Below are 6,000 nucleotides of genomic sequence, written 5' to 3'. Positions count from 1 at the left end.
TTTCCACCGCTCAAATGGCAGAAAACCGTTAAATTCAAATCTGAGATACCAGGCGAACAGAAATCAGCAGAAAGTCGCTGGTTTTTTTAATTTCTCTTTTTTTTCTTGTTTCTCTTTGTATTTCGTTGCTCTCTTTTTTCGATCTAATTTCTCTCATTTTCTGCCTCCACTTTCCACCGCTCAAATGGCAGAAAACCGTTAAATTCAAATCTGAGATACCAGGCGAACAGAAATCAGCAGAAGGTTGCTGGTTTTTTTAATTTCTCGTTTTTTCTTGTTTCTCTTTGTATTTCGTTGCTCTCCTTTTTCGATCTAATTTCTCTCATTTTCTGCCTCCACTTTCCACCGCTCAAATGGCAGAAATCCGTTAAATTCAAATCTGAGATACCAGGCGAACAGAAATCAGCAGAAGGTCGCTGGTTTTTTTAATTTCTCGTTTTTTTTTTTTTTTTTTTTGATTCGTTGCTCTCTTTTTGATCTTTTTTTTCATTTTCTGCCTCCACTTTCCACCGCTCAAATGGCAGAAAACCGTTAAATTCAACTGATCTGAGATACCAGGCGAACAGAAATCAGCAGAAGGTCGCTGGTTTTTTTAATTTCTCGTTTTTTCTTGTTTCTCTTTGTATTTCGTTGCTCTCTTTTTTCGATCTAATTTCTCTCATTTTCTGCCTCCACTTTCCACCGCTCAAATGGCAGAAAACCGTTAAATTCAAATCTGAGATACCAGGCGAACAGAAATCAGCAGAAGGTCGCTGGTTTTTTTAATTTCTCGTTTTTTCTTGTTTCTCTTTGTATTTCGTTGCTCTCTTTTTTCGATCTAATTTCTCTCATTTTCTGCCTCCACTTTCCACCGCTCAAATGGCAGAAAACCGTTAAATTCAAATCTGAGATACCAGGCGAACAGAAATCAGCAGAAGGTCGCTGGTTTTTTTATTTCTTCTCGTTTTTTCTTGTTTCTCTTTGTATTTCGTTGCTCTCTTTTTTCGATCTAATTTCTCTCATTTTCTGCCTCCACTTTCCACCGCTCAAATGGCAGAAAACCGTTAAATTCAAATCTGAGACAGGCAGGCGAACAGAAATCAGCAGAAGGTCGCTGGTTTTTTTAATTTCTCGTTTTTTCTTGTTTCTCTTTGTATTTCGTTGCTCTCTTTTTTCGATCTAATTTCTCTCATTTTCTGCCTCCACTTTCCCCCGCTCAAATGGCAGAAAACCGTTAAATTCAAATCTGAGATACCAGGCGAACAGAAATCAGCAGAAGGTCGCTGGTTTTTTTAATTTCTCGTTTTTTCTTGTTTCTCTTTGTATTTCGTTGCTCTCTTTTTTCGATCTAATTTCTCTCATTTTCTGCCTCCACTTTCCACCGCTCAAATGGCAGAAAACCGTTAAATTCAAATCTGAGATACCAGGCGAACAGAAATCAGCAGAAGGTTGCTGGTTTTTTTAATTTCTCGTTTTTTCTTGTTTCTCTTTGTATTTCGTTGCTCTCTTTTTTCGATCTAATTTCTCTCATTTTCTGCCTCCACTTTCCACCGCTCAAACGGCAGAAAACCGTTAAATTCAAATCTGAGATACCAGGCGAACAGAAATCAGCAGAAGGTTGCTGGTTTTTTTAATTTCTCGTTTTTTCTTGTTTCTCTTTGTATTTCGTTGCTCTCTTTTTTCGATCTAATTTCTCTCATTTTCTGCCTCCACTTTCCACCGCTCAAATGGCAGAAAACCGTTAAATTCAAATCTGAGATACCAGGCGAACAGAAATCAGCAGAAGGTTGCTGGTTTTTTTAATTTCTCGTTTTTTCTTGTTTCTCTTTGTATTTCGTTGCTCTCTTTTTTCGATCTAATTTCTCTCATTTTCTGCCTCCACTTTCCACCGCTCAAATGGCAGAAAACCGTTAAATTCAAATCTGAGATACCAGGCGAACAGAAATCAGCAGAAGGTCGCTGGTTTTTTTAATTTCTCGTTTTTTCTTGTTTCTCTTTGTATTTCGTTGCTCTTTTTTTCGATCTAATTTCTCTCATTTTCTGCCTCCACTTTCCACCGCTCAAATGGCAGAAAACCGTTAAATTCAAATCTGAGATACCAGGCGAACAGAAATCAGCAGAAGGTCGCTGGTTTTTTTAATTTCTCGTTTTTTCTTGTTTCTCTTTGTATTTCGTTGCTCTCTTTTTTCGATCTAATTTCTCTCATTTTCTGCCTCCACTTTCCACCGCTCAAATGGCAGAAAACCGTTAAATTCAAATCTGAGATACCAGGCGAACAGAAATCAGCAGAAGGTCGCTGGTTTTTTTAATTTCTCGTTTTTTCTTGTTTCTCTTTGTATTTCGTTGCTCTCTTTTTTCGATCTAATTTCTCTCATTTTCTGCCTCCACTTTCCACCGCTCAAATGGCAGAAAACCGTTAAATTCAAATCTGAGATACCAGGCGAACAGAAATCAGCAGAAGGTCGCTGGTTTTTTTAATTTCTCGTTTTTTCTTGTTTCTCTTTGTATTTCGTTGCTCTCTTTTTCGATCTAATTTCTCTCATTTTCTGCCTCCACTTTCCACCGCTCAAATGGCAGAAAACCGTTAAATTCAAATCTGAGATACCAGGCGAACAGAAATCAGCAGAAGGTCGCTGGTTTTTTTAATTTCTCGTTTTTTCTTGTTTCTCTTTGTATTTCGTTGCTCTCTTTTTTCGATCTAATTTCTCTCATTTTCTGCCTCCACTTTCCACCGCTCAAATGGCAGAAAACCGTTAAATTCAAATCTGAGATACCAGGCGAACAGAAATCAGCAGAAGGTCGCTGGTTTTTTTAATTTCTCGTTTTTTCCTTGTTTCTCTTTGTATTTCGTTGCTCTCTTTTCGATCTAATTTCTCTCATTTTCTGCCTCCACTTTCCACCGCTCAAATGGCAGAAAACCGTTAAATTCAAATCTGAGATACCAGGCGAACAGAAATCAGCAGAAGGTCGCTGGTTTTTTTAATTTCTCGTTTTTTCTTGTTTCTCTTTGTATTTCGTTGCTTTTTTTTCGATCTAATTTCTCTCATTTTCTGCCTCCACTTTCCACCGCTCAAATGGCAGAAAACCGTTAAATTCAAATCTGAGATACCAGGCGAACAGAAATCAGCAGAAGGTCGCTGGTTTTTTTAATTTCTCGTTTTTTCTTGTTTCTCTTTGTATTTCGTTGCTCTCTTTTTTCGATCTAATTTCTCTCATTTTCTGCCTCCACTTTCCACCGCTCAAATGGCAGAAAACCGTTAAATTCAAATCTGAGATACCAGGCGAACAGAAATCAGCAGAAGGTCGCTGGTTTTTTTAATTTCTCGTTTTTTCTTGTTTCTCTTTGTATTTCGTTGCTCTCTTTTTTCGATCTAATTTCTCTCATTTTCTGCCTCCACTTTCCACCGCTCAAATGGCAGAAAACCGTTAAATTCAAATCTGAGATACCAGGCGAACAGAAATCAGCAGAAGGTCGCTGGTTTTTTTAATTTCTCGTTTTTTCTTGTTTCTCTTTTATTTCGTTGCTCTTTTTTCGATCTAATTTCTCTCATTTTCTGCCTCCACTTTCCACCGCTCAAATGGCAGAAAACCGTTAAATTCAAATCTGAGATACCAGGCGAACAGAAATCAGCAGAAGGTCGCTGGTTTTTTTAATTTCTCGTTTTTTCTTGTTTCTCTTTGTATTTCGTTGCTCTTTTTTTCGATCTAATTTCTCTCATTTTCTGCCTCCACTTTCCACCGCTCAAATGGCAGAAAACCGTTAAATTCAAATCTGAGATACCAGGCGAACAGAAATCAGCAGAAGGTCGCTGGTTTTTTTAATTTCTCGTTTTTTCTTGTTTCTCTTTTTTTTCGTTGCTCTCTTTTTTCGATCTAATTTCTCTCATTTTCTGCCTCCACTTTCCACCGCTCAAATGGCAGAAAACCGTTAAATTCAAATCTGAGTACCAGGCGAACAGAAATCAGCAGAAGGTCGCTGGTTTTTTTAATTTCTCGTTTTTTTCTTGTTTCTCTTTGTATTTCGTTGCTCTCTTTTTTCGATCTAATTTCTCTCATTTTCTGCCTCCACTTTCCACCGCTCAAATGGCAGAAAACCGTTAAATTCAAATCTGAGATACCAGGCGAACAGAAATCAGCAGAAGGTCGCTGGTTTTTTTAATTTCTCGTTTTTTCTTGTTTCTTTTCTATTTCGTTGCTCTTTTTTCGATCTAATTTCTCTCATTTTCTGCCTCCACTTTCCACCGCTCAAATGGCAGAAAACCGTTAAATTCAAATCTGAGATACCAGGCGAACAGAAATCAGCAGAAGGTCGCTGGTTTTTTTTATTTCTCGTTTTTTCTTGTTTCTCTTTGTATTTCGTTGCTCTTTTTCTTCGATCTAATTTCTCTCATTTTCTGCCTCCACTTTCCACCGCTCAAATGGCAGAAAACCGTTAAATTCAAATCTGAGATACCAGGCGAACAGAAATCAGCAGAAGGTCGCTGGTTTTTTTAATTTCTCGTTTTTTTCTTGTTTCTCTTTGTATTTCGTTGCTCTTTTTTTCGATCTAATTTCTCTCATTTTCTGCCTCCACTTTCCACCGCTCAAATGGCAGAAAACCGTTAAATTCAAATCTGAGATACCAGGCGAACAGAAATCAGCAGAAGGTCGCTGGTTTTTTTAATTTCTCGTTTTTTCTTGTTTCTCTTTGTATTTCGTTGCTCTCTTTTTCGATCTAATTTCTCTCATTTTCTGCCTCCACTTTCCACCGCTCAAATGGCAGAAAACCGTTAAATTCAAATCTGAGATACCAGGCGAACAGAAATCAGCAGAAGGTCGCTGGTTTTTTTAATTTCTCGTTTTTTCTTGTTTCTCTTTGTATTTCGTTGCTCTCTTTTTTCGATCTAATTTCTCTCATTTTCTGCCTCCACTTTCCACCGCTCAAATGGCAGAAAACCGTTAAATTCAAATCTGAGATACCAGGCGAACAGAAATCAGCAGAAGGTCGCTGGTTTTTTTAATTTCTCGTTTTTTCTTGTTTCTCTTTGTATTTCGTTGCTCTTCTTTTTCGATCTAATTTCTCTCATTTTCTGCCTCCACTTTCCACCGCTCAAATGGCAGAAAACCGTTAAATTCAAATCTGAGATACCAGGCGAACAGAAATCAGCAGAAGGTCGCTGGTTTTTTTAATTTCTCGTTTTTTTCTTGTTTCTCTTTGTATTTCGTTGCTCTTTTTTTCGATCTAATTTCTCTCATTTTCTGCCTCCACTTTCCACCGCTCAAATGGCAGAAAACCGTTAAATTCAAATCTGAGATACCAGGCGAACAGAAATCAGCAGAAGGTTGCTGGTTTTTTTAATTTCTCGTTTTTTCTTGTTTCTCTTTGTATTTCGTTGCTCTCTTTTTTCGATCTAATTTCTCTCATTTTCTGCCTCCACTTTCCACCGCTCAAATGGCAGAAAACCGTTAAATTCAAATCTGAGATACCAGGCGAACAGAAATCAGCAGAAGGTCGCTGGTTTTTTTAATTTCTCGTTTTTTCTTGTTTCTCTTTGTATTTCGTTGCTCTCTTTTCGATCTAATTTCTCTCATTTTCTGCCTCCACTTTCCACCGCTCAAATGGCAGAAAACCGTTAAATTCAAATCTGAGATACCAGGCGAACAGAAATCAGCAGAAGGTCGCTGGTTTTTTTATTTTCTCGTTTTTTCTTGTTTCTCTTTATTTTCGTTGCTCTTTTTTTCGATCTAATTTCTCTCTTTTTCTGCCTCCACTTTCCACCGCTCAAATGGCAGAAACCGTTAAATTCAAATCTGAGATACCAGGCGAACAGAAATCAGCAGAAGGTCGCTGGTTTTTTTAATTTCTCGTTTTTTTTCTTGTTTCTCTTTGTATTTCGTTGCTCTTTTTTCGATCTAATTTCTCTCATTTTCTGCCTCCACTTTCCACCGCTCAAATGGCAGAAAACCGTTAAATTCAAATCTGAGATACCAGGCGAACAGAAATCAGCAGAAGGTCGCTGGTTTTTTTAATTTCTCGTTTTT

This window comes from Drosophila obscura, unplaced genomic scaffold (assembly GCF_018151105.1).
Source record: "Drosophila obscura isolate BZ-5 IFL unplaced genomic scaffold, ASM1815110v1 contig_186, whole genome shotgun sequence".
Classification (NCBI taxonomy): Eukaryota; Metazoa; Arthropoda; class Insecta; order Diptera; family Drosophilidae; genus Drosophila; species Drosophila obscura.
Note: the sequence above shows the minus strand (reverse complement) of the source record.